Genomic DNA, 24,702 nt, shown 5'->3' with positions numbered 1-24,702 from the left:
GGGCACACTTTATGGTATATATATATATATTTTTTTTTTATCTTAATTTTAAAAAGGGCTCATTCAAAAAACTGCTTTTGTGGATGCCCATGTTAATTGTCGTGCCTGCCCTTGGATAGTTCAGGGTCGAGAGGTGGGACAGGCACGGAAAGAGCTAAAGGCACCACCTCCCAGGGAACTCATGCCATCAGAGACCTAGGTGGTGGGTGCTGAGGAAAGAGGCACACGCATTCCTCCTGGGCCCGAGTCAGGGGTGCACCGATCAGCCCAAACCACTCCGCCAGGCTCCTCCCAGTACGAGATGGGGTCTGCACGAGGCAGGAGCACGGTGAGTGTGAGATGCAGGGCCACACTCACACCTCGTGTGTGCATGTGTGCACATGCACTCACACGTGCACACACTCCCAGGCCAAAAATGCCAGGGTAGCCCAAACATGCCAATCCCAGCCTGTTTCCGGCCAGCTGGCCTGCCTCAGGCACCAGCATCCAATAAACAACGATAGCTCCGCATCGGTCCCAGCACCCACCACCAAGGAAGGCAAACTGTGGCCCGCCCATCATCTCTAGGGCCAGGGATGGGGGGGAGGTGCATGAGCAAGAACTCTGTGGGCTTGCCCAGTGTAAGGAGACCTGGAAATACGACCCTCCAGAGGCCCACCCCCCACACGGGCGCCTGCCGGACAACCCTACCCACAGGGCTGGGTTGAGAAGCAGGTGCACCCTGGGGGCGGGAGGTGGGTAAGAACAGGGGTGAGAGGGCCTGGGTCACTGTGTCACCTTGGGCAAGTCCCTTCCCCCTTCCAGATCTTCTGAAGTCTCCTTCGCTTCCTTCTTGGTAACATGAGCCTTCTATCCCAGCACCCAGCAAGCACCCCTGGGAATACATACATCCTAGAGAAGTAAATGTGTGTGTGTGTGTGTGTGTGTGTCCACCAAGAGACAGGCAGGGGTGTTCGGCAGCCTTTTTCACAGTCACAAAAAGCCGGACACAAGCCTGAAGTCCATCTCTCGGGGAAAAATCGGCACGTGGTGGTACGCCTATACAGGGGGAATACTACACAGCAATGAAAAGGGACAACCTGCCGAGGCCTGCAGCATCGCAGATGAAGCTCACAGAGTTCACGTAGACAGAAGCCAGAAGAATCCAGATAACAACAGTTCATATTCGAAGGTTCCATTTACACAAAGTGCAAGAGCGAGCAAGACTAACCCTCGGGAGGGCACTCCAAAGCACGGACACTTGAGAGTGTGGGGACAGGCCGCTGACCAGGAAGAGGCCCCGGGGAACCTTACAGGGTGCTGAAAATGTTCCACATCTTGGTCTGGATGGGGGGTCACCCAGGTGATACACCTGTAACAATCCATCAAATTATGCTCTGACTTCCTGTCTGTAAAGTAGATCTTGATTTACAGAATGAAAAACAAACAGCTAATAACTCACACTCTGCCTTCCTCTGAAGAGTGTACTGAGGCTATACAGAGAGTCTGTGTGTGGAAAGGGTTGGGTGGTGCGGAAGAATGTGGCCTGGGAGGCAGAAGGGCCGGGGTTCAAATCCTGATGCTCCCTCTGATTGGGTACATTTTTTTTTTTCCTTCTCTGATTTCTTTTCCTGTTGTTGGCCAGGCTTTTTTATTCCATAAGTATGTGTACTTGCTGTCCAAGACAGATGGATTTACAAAGAAAAAGTTTACGCCCTTCCATACTCCTCTAAGCCCACCTCGTAAACTACAAGGTTTCTTCCCCCTTAAGTAGACAACACAAACGCCCCTCCAGTTCATACACAGAACCCCAACCCTGTCTGTCTAATGCTGGCACGCCATTTCATTGTAGCACCACTCCTTCAGCTAATGGCCACTAAGTATCCCCCGTGTCAACCATCCAGCACGGTCCTGCCCCTTCATAGAACAGGCATCCATTCCAACAAGAGAGAGAAAAGAGAGGGAGACAGAGATGGAGGGAGACAACAAAGACATACAATCACGACATACCGTGTACATTGTGATGCGGGACTGGGAAGCTCAGACAGGCAACGAGCGAGGTGGGGAAGAGATGCATTTTAGGTGCCGTAGTCACAGAAGGTCTGTGCTGATACCTGAGGACGGGGAAGGTTGGGGCCACGTGAGAAAGCATGCCAGGCAAAGGGCACAGCAGGGGCAAATGCCCCGAGGGAGGGAAGAACCCAGAACTGAAAGGAGACCATGTGGTCTCCAGCTCACTGGCCACAAAATCCCGGTGCGCAGACTCACATCCTGATCGTTTGCGTCTTTAGAACAGGCTACCCGAATTCACGCTGCTTAGGTAAAAATGTGCGTGTAAAAGCTGTAGTCGATTCTACCGTCTTCCAAAAGGCGGCAGCCTTTTGCCCAGCAACCAGCACTGCTTAAAAGGGCCAGCGTTGGGGCGCCTGGGTGGCTGGGTCGGTTAAGCGTCCGACTTCGGCTCAGGTCACGATCTCGCGGTCCGTGAGTTCGAGCCCCGCGTCGGGCTCTGGGCTGACAGCTCGGAGCCTGGAGCCTGCTTCGGATTCTGTGTCTCCCTCTCTCTCTCTCTCTCTCTGCCCCTCCCCTGCTCATGCTCTGTCTCTCTCTGTCTCAAAAATAAATAAACATTAAAAAAAATTTTAAAAAAAAGGGGGCCAGTGTCCTCACATCTTCACTGGTTTCAGAAGTGGTCGATCTTTGTCCCTTCTGCCCATATGAAATGGCTCCGCCTCCTTGTCTGTACAGTGGGGGTCAATGACAGTTCCTTCCTCCCAAGACACTGTGAGATTCAAATCGAAATAAAGTCATCTAATCTGCGAAGCTCAGCGCCTAGCACTGAGTGAGCCTCCATAAATGGGGGCTGATGTTGCCATCATTTCTGCACAAATGCCAGGAGATACACCTGTCAGTTCCGTAATTACCATACTAACAAGGTGAACTTCCTAAGAGCAGCTTTAAAGGCCCAAACCCACACGGTTTAGCATGGCTTTCCCTGGAAACAGGGATACAGGGAGAAGGAGGTAGAAACCACGGCTCGGCAAAAGAGCACTGAACTGGATGGGAGTCAAGAGACTAGGTTCAGGTCAACCTGAGACTCAGTTCCCCCATCTATACAATGGGCTAATTCGTGCCCTCTTCAGGCAGACATCCTCCAAATGTTTCTGGGGCATCTCCTAGGAGGGAGAATTTGTTCTAGGAGCTGACAATACAGAACAAAAATCCTGCCTTACACATGCTAGCTGGAGGCACAGAAACATGGTATATAAATTAGTAAAATATATAGTGTATGGAGAGGTGACAGTGATAAGAAAGAAAAGGGTTATGGGGGTGAGGCATGAGATTTTGGACGGGGTATCTAAGGGAAGCTTCGCATTTGAGTAAAGATCCGAAGGAAGTAGGATGGGAAGCTATGCGGCTCTCTGGAGGAAAAGCATCCCAGGTGGAGGTGACAGCCTGTGCAAAGGCCCTGAGGTGGGGGTGTTCCCAGTGGGTTGGAGGAGCCATGAGGCAGTTTGGGTGGTGTAGAGGGGGTGAGGGGGTGGGTATTAGATGGGGATGTCCTGGAGGCCACACTAAGGACGCTGGCTCTCCCTGGGAGCAAATGGGGAGCCACCAGAGCCCCTGGGCAGAGAAATGCCTTGCTCTGACTTTCACATCCTAACAAGGTCACCCTGGCTGCTGCGTTGGAAGAATCTGTCGGGGAATGAGGGGGGAACAAAGGTGGAAGAAAACGACCTGTGTGGAGTCTGCCAGGGCCCCTGGAGGTTCGGCCAGCGGCGTGGGGAAGGTGAGGGAAAAGGTTCACCCTGGATCCGCTGTGACAGGGAGGCCAACTGGGCCTGCGGAGGCGTGGGAGAAACCGAGGAATGGATGACTCAGGTGTTTGGCCTAAAGAACGAGATGAGACAGACTGGGGGAGGCAAGCGTGCAGTGAGGACCCAGCGGACAAGAGAGCCACGGTCTCGCGCCCCCCGCAGCAGCCCCAGAAGAAAGCAGCAGGCCCTGGAGACCTGCCAAGAAAGACGAGCTGGTCCTGAGGCCCGTGGGGAAAGCGATACGAGAGACAGAGAGGGAAAAAGTGGATCCAGAGGGGAAGTCAGCACGGCACGTCTCCAGGCTTCCCCTGCCCACAGAGCCTGGGCCACGGCCAAGGCCGGCTGCTCACAGGCCCACTTCACAGATGGGGAAACCGAGGGAACAGAGTTCTGCTGTGAATACCTGTCGATGAGAAGCCAGAAAGACACGGAATGAGCTAAGGTGGAGGGCAGGCGGCCAGCTGGCCCACTGGGTTCCTACCGCTCTCACCTACCACCCCAAACAGGGACCATGGAGCTGGGACCCGACGTCCCCACCACGCAGGAAGTCTGCAGGACCCCACGAGGCCACGCAGGACCGTGGGCTTTCCAGCGCTGACAACGTGACTCAATCCAGACTCCACGGATGTCTGCTCTGGGATCTGTGAGCTCGGTCTCTTTTTTTATTGGGATTTATTTCACACGCCATAAGAGTCACCCTTTTAAAGTACAAATTCGGTGGCATTCGGTACCTTCACAATGTTGTGCAACCATCACCACTATCTAATTGCCGAATATCAAACCCAAAAAGTTAAACATAGAATTAATTACCGTATGACCCAGAAATGCCATACCCAAGAGAACTAAAAACAGGCATCCAAACAAATACCTGTACACCCATGTTCACAGCAGCACCATTCACAGCAGGCAAAAGGTGGAAACACCCCAAATGTCCATGAACTGATACACGGATTAAAAAATGTGGAAATGAGGTATATCCATACAATGGTTTTATTATTCAGCAAAAAGGGGCGCCTGGGTGGCTCGATCGGAGAAGCGTCCGACATCGGCTCAGGTCAGGATCTAGCAGTTTGTGAGTTTGAGCCCCGCATGGAGCTCTGTGCTGATGGCTCAGAGCCTGAAGCCTGCTTCCAATTCTGTGTCTCCCTCTCTGCCCCTCCCCAACTTGTGCACATGCTCGCTCGCTGTCTCTCTCTCTCTCTCTCAAAAATAAACACAAAGAAAAAAATGTTTGCAAGATGGTTAATTTTGTGTAATGTGAATTTCACCTCAATTTTTTTAAAAAAAGTAATGAGCATGCCCTGGGTCATCTGAGCGACCTCGTAAGCAAGCACTGCCATGCCATTTGGGGCTGAAGTCTGCTGAAGTTTGTTTACAACCGAGTTCCTTTTCTGTGAAGGCCAAATGACATCATTGCACATGGTACAAACAAAGGTGGTGGTTCAAACAGAGGAGGGGGTGGGGTGGAGAACTGAGCCACCCCATACATAGCCCATGGCAGCCTGGATGTGCCCAGAGGCCCAGCCTCTTAGGAGTGGGGACCATGTTCATGTTAACACCATCTGTGTGAACTGAGCAAAATCCACCTGTTAGTGCCAAACACCTGATCCCCACAAGAAGTGGGTTTAAGAGCTACTCTATGCAGATTCCAGGAACACCACTATTCTACCCTTCCCTTCAAACAAGCTCCACAGATGCAGAGCTTCCATGACCTCCCAAGACCAACAGATACAAAACGATACACTACTGAAACAGACATTTGGGGATTACTCACTGGCAGTCTGGGCTCTAAAGTGAGTGATCAGAATTACGCAGCCAACCTCATTAATGCCACTTTGTACAGCAAGTTCAGGCGACAGAAGCAAGGGAAAACAGAAGAGTCCCGGCTCTCTACTGTCAACACAACACTGGCAATGCAGGTGCATCTTACGTCCTTCCAATAAATTAACACTGTTCCTTCGCAATGGGTTGGCTTTCTGGTTTTATTGGTGTTTCATGTTTGTTTCACGGTCATACAGAAACTAAGTAAGCCTGAGTCATTCCTATCTAGTTTTATATCTGGACACATTTTAGTTATGTTCTAATAAGAACATTTAAATTTTTTTTTTCAACGTTTATTTATTTTTGGGACAGAGAGAGACAGAGCATGAACGGGGGAGGGGCAGAGAGAGAGGGAGACACAGAATCGGAAACAGGCTCCAGGCTCTGAGCCATCAGCCCAGAGCCTGATGCGGGGCTCGAACTCACGGACCATGAGATTGTGACCTGGCTGAAGTCGGACGCTTAACCGACTGCACCACCCAGGCGCCCCTCTAATAATAACATTTAAATCAACAAGTGAGGCTTTTCTTTTCCTTTAACAGGGAGTCCACAAAAACACACACACTGTATGATTCCATATGAAATGTCCAGAGTAAGCAACTCTAGACACAGAAAGTAGACTAGTGGGCTGGGGATAGGCAGTGACGACTAATAGGTACAGAGTATCTTTTTAGGGTTGATGAAATGTTATAATTAGACAGTGGTGACAGAGGCAGGACTCTGTGAATACACTAAAAGCTACTGAATCATATGTTTTATTTATTTTTTAAACGTTTGTCTATTTTTGAGAGAGAGAGATCATGGGCACCCATGTGGGGGAGGGGCAGAGAGAGACGGAGACACAGAATCCGAAGCAGGCACCAGGCTCTGAGCTGTCAGCACAGAGCCTGACGTGGGGCTCGAACCCATGAACCCTGAGATCATGACCTGAGCTGAAGTTGGACACTCAACCCACTGAGCCACCCAGGTATGTTAGTTGCATCGTATGTTTTAAATTGGTGAAATTGTATGGCATCTGAATTATATCCCAAAAAGCTATTTTAAAAAGGGGGAAAGGTCCACATGTTACCCAGGTTTGAGCAGCATGAAGCTGAAGAAATCACAGGGGAAATCAGCAAACCCACCTGTTGTTAGTTTCAAGGCTCACTCCCCTCTCCCTCCCCCTAGACCATCCCCAAGGGCTCAGAGAAGGAGGCTGAGATGAAATCCTAAATCACAAGACAAGCCCATATCGGAACACAACTCAAGATTCCTATGTCACGGGACTCACTTCATACAACAGTACTGAGACACTATGTTGAATTATTAAACTAGGAAAAACTTGAAAACAATGAAAACAACCGATGTTTGTAAGTATGCACAGAGTGTGGCCCATTTATACGAGGATGGCAACGGTGAAGGAAAGAAGCATGACAATACAGATGCAGAGCCTCCATGACCCAATTGGCTGGGGTCAGGTAGAGCCAGGAGCATGCAAATCTGAGCACAGGAGGCCCCTCTTCCTCAGGAGGCCACAGACTCTCCACCTTCCAACCACCTTCCACCCCCACACCCAAGGCAGGGTTCCTGTTGCCTCAAAAAGGTGCATCTTCACTGCGACAAGAAGGGAGGCCTCCAGGGTCCATCTTTGATCGCCCAACAAATCATTCTCTCCTTGGGCCTAATCCTTCCAGCGACGTGTCAGGAGGTAGGAAGAGGAAGCCCCCGCGGCTGGGAGGCGGTGGTGACGGAAGCAGGAACGCACGTCCACCCAGATGCCCAGCTACCAACTCACCCACCCCCAGGACAGTCTGATCTCTTGTGTTCCAACGCCTCCCTCCTCCAGAAACCCGCTCTGAATGGACCACCTTCAGGAAGCCCTCACTCTGTCTCCCCAAAGCCCGGCTGAGCCCCAGCTCGGAGCCAGGGGCAGAGGGACACCCAACTTGCATGGCCCAGGCTCCCGTCTCTGGGCCCTGGGCTCCCAGGGGGTGTGCGAGGAGCTCCCACGGCAGTGCTGGGACCCTCCCAAGACCAACAGCTGAGTGAAAAAGCAGGCCCCAGGGCCACAGCCCCAGGGCGAGTTACATCCCCAAATCAAAACTACACAAATTCACCCAGAGGCACAGAAGAAACACCCGGGATATTCAGCAAACCGCTGACGGCATTACCTCTTCCTGGTGAAGAGAGGAAGTGGGGCACGGGGGCCTTCCGGGCGGCGAAGTGATGCCAGACTTGACCGAGCCGATGGCCGTACGTCTCTGGCAGTTACCAACACTCATGCAGCTGTGCGTTTATAGAGTGCACGAATCTCATGGCACACATACCGCATCACACTCGTAAAACAAAGGAGAGCAGCTGCTCAGTGGGTCCGGGTTTCCCTTTGTGGTGATGGGTACGTTCTGGAACTTGACAGAGGCAGTGGTTGAACAACATTGTGAATGTACGGGCCACTGAACTGGACACTTGAAAATGATTAATTTTGGGGCGCCTGGGTGGCTCAGTCGGTTGAGTGTCTGACTTCGGCTCGGGTCATGATCTCGCGGTCCGTGAGTTCGAGCCCCGCGTCGGGCTCTGTGCTGACAGCTCAGAGCCTGGAGCCTGCTTCGGATTCTGTGTCTCCCTCTCTCTCTGACCCTCCCCCATTCATGCTCTGTCTCTCTCTGTCTCTAAAATGAATAAACGTTAAAAAAATTTTTTTTTTTTTTAAAAAGAAAATGATTAATTTTAGGGGTGCCTGGGTGGCTCAGTCGGTTAAGCGTCTGACTTCAGCTCAGGTCACGATCTCGCAGTCCGTGAGCTCCACCCCCGCATCGGGCTCTGTGCTGACAGCTCAGGGCCTGGAGTCTGCTTTGGATTCTGTGTCTCCCTCTCTCTCTGACCTTCCCCCATTCATGCTCTGTCTCTCTCTGTCTCTAAAATGAATAAACGTTAAAAAAAAAAAATTAAAAAAAAAAAAAGAAAATGATTAACTTTAGGGGTGCCTGGGTGGCTCAGTCGGTTGAGTGTCCGACTTTGGCTTGGGTCATGATCTCACGGTCCCTGAGTTCGAGTCCCGCATGGGGCTCTGTGCTGACAGCTCGGAGCCTGGAGCCTGCTTCGGATTCTGTGTCTCCCTCTCTCTCTCTGCCCCTTCCCTGTGCTCGTTCGATCGCTCTCTATCTCTCAAAAATAAATAAACATTCAAAAATTAGAAAAAAAATGGCTAATTTTATGTCTAGTGAATGTCACCTCAATTTAAAAAAAAAAAAAACTTTTTTAAAGGTAGGGAGGGAAAAATTACTACACCCATTTTGCAGATGAGAAACTGGGCTCAAACGCAGGGGTGAAATGCCAGTCTAGGGTTTATCCACCTATGCCTCAGGCCTGGTTCGGGGCCCAGTAGAGGAGAGATCTGCTCAGCACCTCCCTCAAGGGGCCCGATCTCCAGGGAGGGCCCTTCTCTCTGGGGCATCTGAAAACCAGAACTTCCCAACAGGCCCTGGAGTGAGCCAACAGAGCAGAACCTGGGAACTCCTGAGACCCCCAAAGTCCGTGAGCTGGGCTGCCAATGGGGCAGGGAGTGAGCACCCACTGAGAAGATGATCATACTAAGGCTGAAAAGCTGCTGGGCCAGGATGTGGATGGGACGGGGTCCCATCAGTTCCAGGCTGGATGAGGTCACCCTGGCTGGGCTCTGCGGCTCTGATGGAGGGCCGCGCCAGAGAATTAAGAGGTCAGCACCAGCTTCAGGGACCCCAGGAGGAAGGAGTGTAACTCCAGGGTGGCAGTCAAAGAGGACATGTCCAACGGCCACCTGGGAGCAGCAGAAGAGGGTTAACTTATTCATGGGGTCTACAGTTCCCGGAAAAGGAAAAGGAAAAGGAAAGAGGAGGGGAAACTCCCCTCTGTGCTTTCTAAACATCCAACAATCTTCAAAACATCCAAGCGTCCCTGTCTTACGCTCTGGGGAAGTGCTGGACAGAAGCCACGCAGCCTGCAGGCAGGCAGGCCCTGGGGCTTGGCAGGCTGCAGAGGCTGGCAAGGCCAAGGTCATCTGAGGGCACCCACCTCTCTCCTGCATGGGGCCAACACCATCCCTTGGCAGTGGGGCCGTTCCTCATGGGCGAGGGCGGGAGGCACCGCAATGGACCCACGGCCCGCCCAACACCACACCCTCCCTCCTGGAATTTCCAAAAGCCCTAGTTCCCTGGGAGTCCTTGGGGTCAGCATGAGACACCCAGTTCCCAGATGCTCCCTACTGCCTGCCTTGGGCATGTAGGTAGCCCCAGATGCCCTGTGTCTTTCTCATCAGAGAACCCCAGCCAAGAAGGGGCACCCCTCAGAGCTAACACCAGTTCACACGTCGGTTATAGGAAATATATAAAACACCTCCCGAGGTCCCAGAATTCCACTATTAGACAGACATTCGCTCCGCAGGAAAAGCTAAGGAGTTTTCAAAGGCTCTCAGTTCATTCCCAAGAAGGGAGACCTATTAACCTATGGGTATCTTAACTAAGAGCAAAAATAAGCATGTGCCTGAAGCAGGAACCGTCTGGAGCCCCAGCTCAAAACTGAGCGCCCCCAGGGAGGGCTGGCAGGCATTTATAAGAGGCAGCAGGGTCTCTGGAGACTGAGGGGAGAGCAGACGTGATTCGTAAAAGGAAAGTGAGAGGCCTCGGGCTTGTGTCCTAACAGGGAAACCAGGGCTGCCTCGGAGCCCAGAGTGGGAGGGACAGAAGGTCCCAGCATGCAAGGACTCTCTTGACGGGCCAGGATGCGAAGTGCGGGTCCCCTCCCCATGTGCACGGATCTGTCCACATTCCTAAACACACCAAGCGGTCACACCTCTGCACGGGCTGCTCTTTCTGCTTGAAGCCTTCCCTCACCCTTGCAAACTCTTGGCCATCCTTCAAAGCCCACCTGAAGCACTGCCCCACCCCCTAGCAGGCCACTCCCTCCGGCTGCCTCCAGCTCCCACCACAGATGGCACAGACCTGGGAAGGTGCCAGTCCGGTATGATACAACGTATGAATGTGCCTCTCTCACCCAGAAGGGACAGGGTCTCACTCACCTTTGGTGCCCTGCACCTCGCACTGAACCCAGGGCCAGGAACCCCAATCTAGAGGCACCCTGTTGCCTTCCGACCATCAGGCACTGCTCAAACACCCTGGCCTCACACATCTCTCCTTCTGCTGAGAAAGCAGTAATCAGGGTAATGACAGCGGCACCTGATGTTTACTGAGCACTTACTATGAGCCACATGCCACCCCAAGGGCTCTCCACGAAAGATCTTCCTCTCATCTTTGCGACATCCCTATCAGGGAGTTACTATCATTAACTCTGCCACACAAGGAATCAAGCACAGAGAAGGTAAGTGAGCTGCCCAGGGGCACACAGCTAGTGAGAACAGGACCCGAAATTCCAAACCGGTGTTCTCCATCACTACAGATCCACTGGCGGGCAGGAAGATGCTCCGGGAGCCGTTGCTAGGACAGGCTCTGAGTGGAAGAGGAACTCAGAGACTCTAATGGCCAGTGCTTCCCAGGCCTTCTCTTTCCCCAGGTCCCAGCCAAAGACCCAGGGACAGTAGCAGAACCTCTTCCCAGTCTGAGCCTGCTGCTCCCGGCCTCATCCGGGTGCCGAGCGCCAGTTGTAAGAAACATCCAAGGCCCTGCAGCTCGGCCCGTACTGGGGACGCACACGGCTGCCTGCTGGGAGGCAGAGCCGTGATTTGGGGCTATTCTTAGCAAACCACTGGCTCCCCTCCCAGAGGCCTGGCAGGCGGCAGACCCAAGCTTCCATACGCCCTGCCTGCTATTTCCTGACCCTGCATGTGGAGATCCCACAGGGCTAAGGAGTGGCTGGTGGGCAAGGGGTGAGGACAAAGCCCTCCAGCTTTCAGATGAGAGGTGTCTGCCTGCGCAGCCTTCCCAGGCACATGGCCTGCTGAAGCAGCTCTTGGGGGGAGGTGGGGGGGGGGGGGTCCTTGCCGCAGGGGAGGGCTCGCGATCAAAGCTCCACTGACAGGCACTCGCTCTGTGCCATACCCTGGGCTACACGCCTTCTACTGATTTTCTCCCATTTAACCTTTAAAACGCTCTCAAGGGCTAGGGGTTACTGGCCCCATTTTAAAGATGAGGAGTTTCATGCTAAAGGCAAGTTAATTCAGACATTAAGTAACTCGCGCAGGGTCATGCAGTAAGTTACGTGTCACTTAACGTAAGTTAAGTGTCAAGCTACGTCTAGACTGAGCAGGCTCCCAATCTCCAGGTTGGGCAGAGCGGAAGCGACCACAGCCAGAGGTGGGGGCCCCCCTCCCTGTCTGTCCAGGCCCAGGGTTTAGAGGAGGGGCAGTCCACACCTGAGGGCAATGGTCTCACCAAGGACCCCACTGCGTGTCTACTCTTTCTCTCCCCTAAGAATGATCCTTCCCTGGCTGGCTCAGTCGGTAGTCTGAGACTTTTCTTTTAAGTCTATTTATGTGTTTTGAGAGCGAGGGAGCGCCCTAGCGGGAAAGGGGCAGAGAGAGAGAGAGAGAGACAGGGAAAGAATTCTAAGCAGGTCTCGTGAACTGTGAAATCATGACCTGAGCTGAAATCAAGAGTCAGACACTTAGCCAAATAAGCCACCCAGGTACCACGAACCTGAGACTCTTGATCTCTGGGTCATGAGTTCCAACCCATGTTGGGTGTAGAGGTTACTAAAAAAAGAAAATAAATTAATTAAAAAAAAAAAAAAAAAAAAAAAAGAATGGTCCCTTCCCTGCCAGAGACCCTCAGGCTTGGGCTCAGAAGGAGAGTCCCCAGTCAGGTTCCTCCTCTACCCAGGCCACACAGCCTCACTTGAGGAAACTTCTGGAAACCACAGGAAGATGAAACTCAAAGGTTCGAAGAGGCCCTGCTGGTGCTTACAGCACGTACCCAGCCCTGTAACTTAGGGAGAGGGGAGGTCAAAGGACTCTTGGAGTAAAACAGAATACCAAGCTCTTTGGGGGCTCCAAACCCCAGTGGGGGTCTAGAGACAAAACCACATCACAGATCACCTGCACCCCCCACCACCCTAAACAAGACAACTTCCCGCTGCCGCACGGAGTCACGGGGATAACTGAGCAGTGCCCACCTCGACTGCATCTTGAGACCCACCTGGGTCCATGTCCTGGCCTTGCCATCAGGTGACTCAGCAGGTATATGTGTCCATATCCCCCGGGAGCCCACAGCCAGCTCCACGTCGGCCCAGGTACTCGAGTCACTTCCACGTGACTCCATGTCTCGTGTCCATGCATGTGAGCTCACATCCACGCCCGCCATCCACGTGCCTGCCCATTATACATCTGCCTTTTGTACGGGGAGGTTCGAGTCCCCGTGAAGGTGTAATCCGCCCATACGGTGTCGGGGGCCCGTGTGTGGTCCACGTTCACGTGTCCACATTGCTGCCCCTGCACCCGTCTATACCCCTGGGTTGCTTGCCCACTTCCGTTGCCTTCCCAGGTCTTCACGCATGTCCGCATCCAGTTGCTCTCTGTCTCTGCCCACGCAGCTGTAAACCCAAGCACGCGCACATCTCTGCCCACGCCAGTAACCCCCACCTGTGCCCGGGTGACTCTGTGTGTGCCAACTGTTTGCAGGCGGGTGGGTGTATTCGCACAAGTGCTCACAATGCCAGCCACGGCTGTGGGGGGGAGCTCAGCAACGCCCTCTCCCAGAACGGTGCCCAAGGCCATGGGCACAAGCACAATGCCACCTCCACCAATTGTTCCAGAGAGCAGAAAGCTACCAGAGATGACGGGGGAGGGGGGCAGAGCTCCAGACACAGCAGAACCTCAGAGTGAGGTCAGGGCTACCCCGGTACCACCCACATCAAGCCAGTCCTGCCCTACCCACCCACCTCCATCACCCCAACTTCAATACTTGATGGCCAGCAAGGGGACTCACAGGAAACTCGGGCTCAGGGCCTCTAGCCTTCCAACAACATCCCCAGCCCCCAGCAATAGAGGCTCTTCAGAAATGAAGTGAGGACTTCCCCCTGCTGGCCTCGGAACCTCCTACAAGGTTGGACCTAGACCTCAAACCTCACAAGCCCCAAAGAACCTGGGGGAGTCCCGTGCTCAGCCTGACCCCAAAAACCAAATGGGTTTCTTCAGAAAGCTACCAGCAGGGAAAGACCGTCCGAGAGTGGGGCTGGGGGCGGATACAAGCAAGAAAATCTCCTGAACCCCCTCCCCCCCCCCCCCCCCCACTGCTCCCTGTCCACAGAGGTGGTGAGAGGTCCTCACTATGAGCAGAGTAACAAGGAGGGACGGGAATGGTGCTGGAACATTTCAAACTGATTTGAACACATGCGTATGACTGCATGAGAACTGGATTCCAGCTCCTCCCCCAAGGATCGCAGCCTGTGTCACTCATTTAGCCATTAATCATGGGTAGCCTCTTGGCTCTCAACTATTATTATTAGTCCGGGACTGGTATTGAAAGCCTATAACAGCAAACTTTTCTGTATGTTTGTCTTGTATTCCCCATACGGCTGAGCCACCTGAGGACAGCACCCTCCCATCCTCCCATCCTCCCCAGCAGAGCCCGAGAGGTGCTCAGACACTGGGTCTAGCTGCTCGGCACCGAAGCCAAAGAGTTGGTCCCTAGACCTTTGGTTGCGAGAGGAAAGAATCCCAGAAGCTTCTTGAAGCCAGGAAGCTTGTTTGCATCTCTGACTCACCAAGAGATAAGAACACATTCCAGCCATCCTGGCTACTTTGGAGTCAGGTGCAGCAGGTCTCCCACACCCCACTTTGCTTTCCTACAAGTCACGGACTCTTCAGGAAAAATCTCTGAAGATGAAAAGGGGATCTCCTGGGAGACCCAGGCCTAGAGAGGGAGAGGGCCAAAGGGGCTCAGAAGCAAAGCCCCCTGTGACCTCTTAACTCTAACCAGTTCCATGGGCCCCAAGCCCCTTAAAGATGAGCCCAGGGGCCCCATGAGTAGATCATGAGGCGGCTTCCCTCCTCCCGACTGCACAGTGAGCCTGGCTCAGACGCCCTGTCCCAGGCCTAGCCCCAAAGAGTGGAGGCGCTGCCAGCCCACGTTTAGCCTGGTGCGAGGGAAACCGTGGGGGAGGAGATAGCCCAGCGCCCGACAAACGACTCCGTAACCTCCCACTCTTTACAGAGGTCCTGCTTCTCTCCCAGGCATTAATTCCGTGCGGGTTTGGATGGGAGCCCAGAACCTCTCCCCTCCGGGGAGACCAGGAGGCATGCGCCCCGGGGGATGGGGAGTGGGTGGTCTGAGCAGCCCCCGGGCCGGGGTTGCCCAGGGGACTCCAGATCTGCCCTCCCCTCGCCAGCCCCGGGTGCGGACGCGTCGGTACCTGCCAACACGCGGCTCCGGGGGACATCCGCGCTCCTGCGGCTGGCGCGCTGCGCCCGGACTGCGGGCGCCGAGTCAGGCAGCGGCGGGGCGCGCCCGGCGCGGGCTCCGGCTCGCTCCTCCCAACTTCCCCAGCCCATCCGTGGGCAGAGGCGGCTCCGGAGGCGGGCAGGCCGGGCGCAAGAGGCGAGGCCAGGAGAACTGCAGCCCGCGCTAGGCTGCGGTGGGAGATGCGCGCCCCAGAGCCAGCGCGCAGCTCGGTTCCCCGCGCGCCCCGCGCGCCCCGCGCCCCCCACGCCGAGGGGCGGACCCGGCCAGGCCGCCAATCAACGCGCCTGCCGCCCCCCCACCACCAGCCAGCCTGAGCCCCCGCCCCAGCCGCCGAGGAGGCGGGGGGCTCGGATTTAAAGACACACTCACCCAAGCCGCGTCCGGATTGGCATCCGCAGCTCCCGGGCGGAGAGGGAACGGCTGGCCCCACCTTCTCCGGCCCCGCTTCCTCCCTCTGCCCGCCCACCCTCTGCTAGGAGGAAAAGTTTGGGGCGGGGGAGAATGCCTGTGAAGCCAGTTCCTCTTCCCTTGTCATTAGTTCGGCTCCTTCTGGAAGATCCCCAAAGCCTCCATCCAGCCTCCCTGGCTGAAAGAAGCAAAAGCTTTCGGCGCCACACCCCCTCCCAAACTCCAGCTCCCCGGGAGATCTGCAGGCCGGGGTTTCCCTCGCCCCTCTCTGCTTTTTAAAGCCAGGCTGTGCCTCGGTGAGACCCAGATGAGTATCAGGGAGCCTGAATAAATGCCCCCACAGTGCTGTGCAACCTGAGCTAGACGATTGACCTCTCTGGGCCTCAGCCGCCGCAGTGTCAACGGGCGTAAAGAGCAGACTGTCCTCTCAGTCGTGGGTTTTTTCCCAAGCCCTGGACGCCCCCTCAGTTCCCGGAGGCTTAAAGGGAAGAGTGGGGCAGACACTTTGGAAGGGGAGGGGTCCCTCTGCCCCTATTCCAGGACTGTCGGCAGTGACACGCACAAGCCCCGCCCCTTAGGTGCCCCCGCTCCCATCCCGACGCCCCAGCAGCCCACGTGGGCCGGTGGCTCGCACGCCCCCGCTGGTCCCCACGTGCGTTCAGTCTCCCGCCGCTGCTTCCTCTCCGGGAGACTAGCTTTGTTGTGGTTAGTGAGTCACTTCCTCCCTCTCTCCACACGGGAAATCCTTCTTCCTCACCTGTCACTACCTGCCTCGCCCCCACTCAGGGCTGGAGCCGGAGTCGGTGGAGCCAGGTCTCCCCCGGAGGAAGGCAGCGCTGTCTTCACCTCTTTCCGAAATCAGGCCAGAGGGCGCTGGGCTGAACAGAGAGCACCCCAGTTCGCCCTGGGAATAAATGAAGACGAAAGAAATGGTTGTCGTTTGTGGTTCTATTACCAGGTCTCCAGCACCTTTCAAATGCTTCATTCACCTGGATGATTTTTATGAGCTAAGTACTGTTATGACCCCTATTTTAGTGGATGAGGAAACTGAGGCCCAGGGAAGATTTGCCCTGGCTCCAGGCCTGCCTTTTCCCCGACAGAGATGTGTGAGAAGGGCGGAGAAAGTCCAGGCGTGGCCAGAGATGCACATCTGATGGCCGTCACAGTCCAGCAAAGCTAGGCTCAAACTGGCTCACAGTCTACTGGCCGTGTGGTCTGGGAAACATGACATAAACTCTCTGATCCCCAACTTCCTCATCCATAAGCTGGCCTGCTCTCCTTCAAGGAGGTGCTGAGAAGCCAGGGTGCTGGGACGCCTAACTCACCCACCCCCTGCCAGATTCTCCACTGATGCCCCTGCTGCCATCCTGAGGATGCTGCCTTCCTGGATAACGCCCCCTTGAGGCCAGGACTAAGTAAGGGTCCAGCACTAGCATGGGCGCACAGAAACATGCACACATACACACGGGCGCACAAATAGACACACGTGCATACACACTGCTCTTCCTCCGTGGCTGTCCAACAGGTGCTGGGGGCTGTAGTGGTCTAGACTGAGCTCTTGGAAGACAAAATTCTGGCTCTGACCCGTCCTTTGGTCCCCAGTGCAGTGCCGGACTCATTCATTTGTATTCACCATGCACACAGTAGGTGTTCTAGTTGAATCAAGCAGAAAAGCCCAGGGCAGAGGTGTCCCCAGGACACCTCTAGAAGGGCAATCAAAGCCTTTCTAGCCGCAATAGACAGCCTCGAGCCTCAGCTGGTAGACCCCAGAAGTAAAGGGTCAGGGGCTCGAAGGTGTTTCAGGGACAGGCCACAGACTGTATCCAGACCACAGCGCCCAGACTCTCCAGCTCACTCCCAGCTCCTGGGGCTCTGCCAAGTCGCTGATGATCATGGGGCTGGCGGTGGGGGGGGGGGGGGGGTGGGAACCACAAGAAAGCCTTCAGGACCAGATTTGCCCCATCCTAAGCCTGGGAGGGAGAAAGGGCTTAATACTGAGGGAGGAGGAAAGGACACAGAGCAGCCCTAGGTATGCCCAAGAGAAGGCGTTCTGTTCTCTCCCCAGCCCCAGGCAGAAGGGAAAAATCCTTTGTGCCAATTATTTTGGCCCAAACTTCTCCAGAAGCTTCCTAAGAGGTCTGGAAGCTCAGAGCAAAAGCCCAAAAGTCCCAGAGAAAGGATTGATGGTCCCAGAACAGGACCTCAGAAACTAGAGGGCTCTGGACCTATGCCCACTCTGCCGGCACCCCCACCAGCCCTGCCACCACCCCACGTCACACACACACACACACACACACACACACACACACACAAGCACCCAAGACATCACTTCATCGACTAAAGAATGGCAGGGCCCAGTAGGTGGCCCTGTACAAATGTATGCACTCGTGCATGCATACGTACACGCTTGTGTTGCTCACGTGTGAGCTCACGTTTGCAGAGATGTGAAGAAGCATTTGCACAAGTGTCCAACACAAGTGAGCATGGGTCCACATGCCAATATGTGTAGCACACACACAAACCAACCTACCACAGCCCAAAGCTACAAAGAACAGCCAAGAACCCCACTACTCACACTTCCAGAACCTCCCGTGGCCTCCCCCTCTGCCCAAGCGAGCGAGGTGCCGCTGCTCTTGGAAGAGAACTCCCACGTTCAGTCCCTGCGCAGAAACATAAGCTGTGGACGCCCCGGGTCCCCCATGGGAACACTCAGGCCAAGAGTTATTTCCTGACAGGCACAGATGACTCGCCGGAAGGTAGGGGAGCTGAGTTCAAACCAGCAGAGATGAGACTTGACGAAAGACAAGAAACAGACCCTCCTGCTCTCCTCTGCTCCTCACTCCCTGCCAAGCCCACTGCAGGCCACGGGACGCCGGCCCCGGGGAATAGACAGAGTCAGGGCAGGGAGCCGACCTCGCCTTGCTCCCCGTGGCACTGTTACGGTCGTGATCTGGGATTCACATGGGCCCACCAGCATCGCTGGGCGTCTTGGAGCCTGCGGTCCTTCCCCCTGAGCCAGGCGGTCTCTGAGCCTCCAGCATCACGCATCTGCTGCTGAGACCCAGCACAGACCCCTTCCCGCTGCCTGGCTGCCTGGGGTCCTGCTGTGGCTGCCTGGCCTTCCAGGCCCACTGCCCCCTCTCCAGGACCCAGCACCCACCCCTCATCCGTTCAAGCCCCTTCTGAGCACGACCCAGGGCTTACGGACATGGGCTTGGGGCAGAGCACGCTTGCCCTGGGTCTAGCCTCAGCAGCTTTACCACCTAAAAGTTCCCACGTTTTGGGAGTCGCATTTTCCTCATTTGTAAAATGATAGGAGTGGCTCTTGCTTCCCAGAAACGTCTGGAGGATTGAAGGGGTGTCTGGCATTCAGCCAGAGCTCGCTGATGTCAACTATTGGCATTGTTACCATTATTGTCACCTGTACTCGTGCTCTGACCCAGCCCTGAACCTGCCAGAGCAGAGGGCTTCTTCAAGACTGAGTTCTGCCTCCTCCAGGCAGCGTTCCCTGCTGACAGGATCTCTGTCTGCTCAGGACTCTTTGCCCCTCACCTCTGTGCAGGGCCCTGGACCTGAGCACCCCTACCTGGCACAGAATATATGTTCAATAATTGGCATCGTAGTTATCAGCAAGGTCATTCATTTTATTGCTTGTACCCTCTTTTGGGTCTAGGTTCAACAATGACATCTCTCCTGACTGAAATTCATACGCTGGGTTCTGACTTTTTTGACTGATACTCAAAGAAAGAAATATGTTTTGCGCTGGGACCACCAGCTCTACAGAGACTTGAAAATGTGTGCGTTTCACCAAAAAAATGCATAGCCTCCTGTGTGTGGTGCATTCTGACACTTTCTCATGCATTCTGTCCTGTTTCTGTTCTTGCTGACTGCAGTACACAAAACTGATTTTACCTGTGACCTACAGTTTGAAAATTCTGCCCCTGAGGGCAGGGGGACCTCCCCTCCCTCCCCCGGTGCCACTCAGTGCCTAACTGAAGACTGCCCAGGACATATGAGAGGAGCGTGGTTCTGTTTCCAGAACATTCCTCAAGGACGACAGAGAGAGTTCTCCATCAGAAGAAAAGAGAAAAGGGAGAAGAAATCCTGGCTCATTCATTCAACAAATATTCCATTCATTCATTCATTCATTCAGTCAGTCAGTCAGTCAACAAACATTTACAGAGCCCCTTCTGTATGCCAAGCCCCGTTCTAGGCCACGAGCAGGGAATGAGACAGATGAGATCTTGCCTTCGTGGGGCTGACATTTTAGTAAGGTGGGGGTGAAGGGCGCAATAAACAAGTAAACAAAACCAGAAGCAAGATCATTTCAGAGGGATTCATGCTATGGAGAAAATAATGCAAGAGAACGGCATCGAAGTACGGGTAGGGCTCCTTTAGAAATGATGGGGCCTCTGAAAGCCTCTAGTACCTTATCTGTAAAAGGGTGACGATGACACTGACCTGAGCAGGTGGTTACTGGACGTAAGCAGGGTGAGGAAGTCAAAGTATACACCTTGTCACAGAGTGGCCTTTCTCACCATCGTTGTGAGATGGAAAACTACGGCCTGATTTGAAGGCCGGCTGCGAGAAGTCCCCCAAAGCATCGCACTGGGGTTCAGAGGAGGTTGAGGGGTCAACGCCAGCTACGGCACAAGCCCAGGACTCACGCGCGTGTTGACTCCTCCCTCTGCACAGCCTGCCTGCCTTGTCCCTCTCCATTCTGCCCCCACCTCCCTACTCACCACAGCCCGGTTGGAGCTGTACTTTGTCTAAAAGCTAGGGCACTGACGAGTTAACTTCTTTCTAGGGGGGTGGCCCAGACCACATAGGGCCAGATACCCCATGCTCCCACGCCCAGCAGCCTTCACCACCCGACCCTGTGCTTCACAGGGCTCCCAGCTGATGAGACCACGCCGGCCCAAGAACATAGGGGCTGGATCCCAGCAAGACAGCGAGGGGCTGCAGATCTGAAACCCAGCCCCAGGCAGATGCTGAAGAGCCCAGATCTGTCCAACGGGGGCAGAGAAAGCTGGGTGGGGGGAGGTCCCTGTGCTCTGGTCCCTGCAGAGGTGTCAGGGTGAAGGTGAGGACCCTGTCTCAAGGAGAGCTGTCCCGGTCTCAGAGCTCAGGCATCCAAGCTCCATGTAACAATGTTCTCTAAGTACCTACGATATGCCTGACCCTGGGTTCAGGGCACAGAGATAAGCAAGATCCTACCCCACCCTAGGTGCTCAGAGACCGAGGGAGAGGCAGACAGGTACTTTGATCGTTTCAGAGTGAGGTGTTTCCTGCAACGGGGAGGTGGGACCAGGATGCTGGGGGAGCGGGGATGGGGGAACTCAGCATGACCTCCCAGCTCAGCTCAGGATGAAAGCGGGGGCCCCCGCAAGGGCCCTGCCAACTCTGGCAGCGTGAGGTAATTTGCCCCGGCCTCAGCATCAGACAAACCCAAATTTGAATTCAATTTCTGCCACTTGTTAGCTGTGCGACCTCAGGCAAGTCTCTGAGCACCTCTGAGCCTCTGTTTCTACATGTATAAAATGGGGACAGTCACATCTCCCTTGACGGGGTTTTTAGAGCTCTCAAAACTTAGCTGAGAGGAAGCCCAATACATAACAGTCCTTGTGGCTACTGTTATCATCAGAAGTTTCCCTCTGAGACCTCGTCTGTCTGCCTTCACTTCCTCCCTCCTCCGCCTTCCCTAATCGGCACCTGCATAGTGCCTCCCTAGAACACACAGAGAATCGCCTGCCCCCACTGCTATCAGAAAGGAGCTCCAAGTGGCCTTCTGCTGGGTCTCACTGAAGAATCCCAGGCCCTGCACACTGGGAATAATGAGGCAGGAGGTAGGGGGAGGCTGAGAGGGGGTCTGCCAAACCCTGCAGCAGGGAGATCATGCATTCCTGAATAAACAGGCTGTCACCCCTTCCCTCCCTCCCTCTCTCTCCTTTAAATAACCCAGATCTGTTGCCCAGTTGTCTCCAAGCAACACCACTCAGGCTCCCAAGGATGCCTCAGTCTGACAGAACCATTTATGAAGATGCTGCAGGGGAGGTGGGGGCAGGGCGGGGGTTGAGAGGTGGGGGCAGGGCGGGGGTTGAGAGGCCCGACACGGCATCTTCCCGAAGCCTTCATGTGGCAAGCGCCTGGGCAGACCCCTCACCAGACCAGTGGGCAGCACTTGCTTACCAGACATGTTCCAGGAGGGGCTGAAGCCCCCAGACTTACAGGGAAGGTCCTTGGGACACACAGGGACAGCTTGGGACACCCAGGAGCCAGCCAAATAAATGCCTTGGAAAGATCACTAGCCGAGACTCAGCCTCCGGGGTTCCAGTCTCAGTGTCAACACTCACCAGCTGTGTCATCCCAGCCCCATCACTCACCCTCTCCGAGCCCCAAAGAACCGTCGGGCTAGAAGACAACTTCCGTGGCGGGGCAGGAGAGGGGCACTGTCACACTGTCGGACAATATGTACAAACTCTGCCACAGCAACTCCATTTCCGGGAAATTCACCTACATTTGTACACACGCGCCAACTGACAACTGTGCAAGGGTATTCACACTTGGCAGTGGTGAAAGATTGGGAGCAACCAAAAAGCCTGTGGACAGAGAGAGGATCGGCTAGATAAACTACAGAGCATCCGGAAGCGGAAAATACCACGCAGCTGTTTTAAAACACAAGGCAGAGGTATGTGGGCCGATGGGAAAGGATCTCGAGAGCTGGGAGCCAAGTCCAGACGTGGACGTGGACCCGGACGGTCAGGGCAGTGTTGTCTGTGACGGTGCAGGGCCTGTCTCGAGAGGAATGGATAAGCCACGGGGATTCCAACCACGGAATCCTGCACAACAGTTCCACCCAACAATCCAGGGGGACACGCAGAAATGCGGAGCGAGCGTGGAAAATGCAGCGTTCCTGGGCAAACTCATCAGCAGAGCTCAACGGGCCGCAAAATACCCTCGATGGAAAGTAACAACGCTTATACACAGAAAAATACCGTAGCCTCTCTAAGCGAGGATATGTACATTACACGAAAACATCTATCCAACACTCTACCACGGGTGCCTATGAGGAAAAGGATGACACAAAGGGAAAATAAAACAAAGAGAACCACACAAGAGAAAAGCTTTGCCTACGTCGATCATGATGAGGTGCTGAGGGTTCAGGAAAATTATTTACTCAACTCTGCGGCTGAGTTAAGAAGGAAGGAGGGGAGGCAAGAGGGAGGGAGCCAGGAGAAGAAACTGTAGGACAGAATGTCTAATATTCTAGCACTTAGGAGCTGCAAAAAGGGTATGAATATGTGTGTGTGTGTGTGTGTGTGTGCTATTTTAAAATAATTTTTTAAATGACCTCATAGATTTGTGTACACATGCTCAGTCTCTGACAGGCTATGGTAGATTCCAGGGAGAGAGCTTAGCCCTCGCAGGGGAACTGGGGCCTCAGAATGGGAAGCCCACTCACCTTCCACTCATTAGCCTTTGGTACAGCGGACGTTTTCAGCCCATGCACCTATGACATGTTCTTTTTTTTTTTTTTTTAATGTTTATTTATTTTTGAGAGAGAGAGACTGTGTGAGCCGGGGAGGTCAGAGAGACAGGGAGACACAGAATCTGAAGCAGGCTCCAGGCTCCGAGCTGTCAGCGCAGAGCCTGACGCGGGGTCCAAACCCACGAACCATGAGATCGTGACCTGAGCTGAAGTCAGACACTTCACCGACTGAGCCACCTAGGCGCCCCGTCTATGACATAGTCTAATAGTTAAGTCATTTTTAATTTTTATTTTGAACATTTTCTATTCGAACAAAGATGGAGACTAGTATACTTGATTTTATGTACCCGTCATTCAGATAGACAACTATCAAGATTTTGCTTCCTCTACTGTTGTCTCTTTTTTTCTTTTGGTGTTCTTGTTGGCGCATCTTAAAGCAACCCCTCCATATCACACGGTTTCCTCCCTACCCGCGTCAGAATACAATGGATGTAATAAATGCGGTTTAAAGAAACAAAGGCTGAGAGGTGAAGCAGTGCACCCTGCCGGATGCGGAAGGACTCCCTGTATGAAATCCCCAAAGGCAGTGGTCCCTGCCTCTGCTTGACTGCTCCCAGAGACCAGGAACTCACTACCTGCCCCAGTCTCCTTCTGCGTCCATAATGGCCTAGAACTTGGCCTCTCAGAAGGGACAGACACCACCCCACTGTCCCCTTGCTGTCTTGGAGGCACCCGGCAGTGGGCATGGGCAGCTCAAAGCCACAGGGAAACAGGCCAGCTCCTTAGAGGCTGTTCCTCTCCAAAACAAACTCAGAAGCATAAAAGCACACCGTGCATATTCACAGAAACTGGAGGCCACTGTAGCTCAGCTGGCTTGGAAGGCCCGGACAGGCACCCCTCCACCATCACCACCACCGCCCCCCGGGGCCCAGGCCATGTGACACAGGCATTCACTGCCCTGGCAGTCAGGGGTAAATCTTGGGCCAGGACTGGACAGTTGTTCCCCAGCCTGCCTGTGTGCGCGTTGGAATCGCCAGCAAGAAAGATTCAACCTCAGACCCCTAGGCTCCCCTCCAGTCCTCCTAAGCCAGGATTTCCAGGGCTGGCAACTGGGAAAGCCCCCTGGCTGGTTTTAAGGCCGCAGGGAGTCTGGTGTTTGGGAACCGCTGGGCCAATAAACTCCGAGGCGCTCTTCCAGCTCCAATAGTCCCTTCCAACTCTTAGCCGCCTGCCCTTGCACGAAGATTTTGGCCTTCCCCCACCCATTAGCACGGGTGCAACATTCCCACCTGCAGCTGACAGGGCAGCAGGTGATGGCAACTCCCCTTACGAGTGTGCCGGCCGAGGCTCAGAGGAGCACATACAGCCCCCCAAATCCACGGTGCTTTCTGGAACTAGAGGCAGCAGATTCAGAGACGGCATCTTGCCCCCTCCTCCGCACAGTCTTCCCTCCCACCGGGAAGGATAGACACTAAGCGTTCACCCTGTGCCACTGTTCGTGTGCATTAACTCGCTTCGCCTCGGCAGCACGTATATTAACTCACTGCAAGCTTGCCTCCGTCCCAGGAGGCAGGAGTAGCCTCCTTTAGCAGATGAGGAAACTGAGGCTCGGGGAGGTGAACTACGCTGGCCAGGGCACACTGCTGGGAAAGGGGCAGAGTGGACTTCTCACCGGGCAGCCTGGCTTCAAAGCTCTCCTTTCCCCACCACACTTGGCGGCCCCCGCGACCCAGCAACCGAGTGAGACATCTGATGTCCCCCGTGGCCTGCTACCAGAAGAGAATGTGCCATTTTATACCGTGCGTCAGAAATGACCCAC

General features: G+C 54.4%; 1 protein-coding gene across 3 annotated transcripts in view; it reads right to left on the bottom strand.

The window, feature by feature from the left end:
- The window catches only part of PALD1 (phosphatase domain containing paladin 1), a 76,231-nt gene extending 60,442 nt beyond the window's left edge, over positions 1 to 15,789 (bottom strand). The window contains exon 1 of one of the 3 annotated variants that reach the window (XM_045439505.1): positions 15,767 to 15,789. The gene's annotated coding sequence lies outside the window, so the exon portion shown is untranslated. Of the gene's footprint in view, positions 1 to 14,936; positions 15,223 to 15,355; positions 15,457 to 15,766 lie in introns of those variants that run through there. The other 2 variants (XM_045439504.1, XM_045439503.1) reach the window with 2 other exon arrangements.
- Positions 15,790 to 24,702: the final 8,913 nt, after the last annotated feature.

This window comes from Leopardus geoffroyi, chromosome D2, assembly GCF_018350155.1.
Source record: "Leopardus geoffroyi isolate Oge1 chromosome D2, O.geoffroyi_Oge1_pat1.0, whole genome shotgun sequence".
Lineage (NCBI taxonomy): Eukaryota > Metazoa > Chordata > Mammalia > Carnivora > Felidae > Leopardus > Leopardus geoffroyi.
This window is presented reverse-complemented; position numbering and strand designations above follow the sequence as displayed.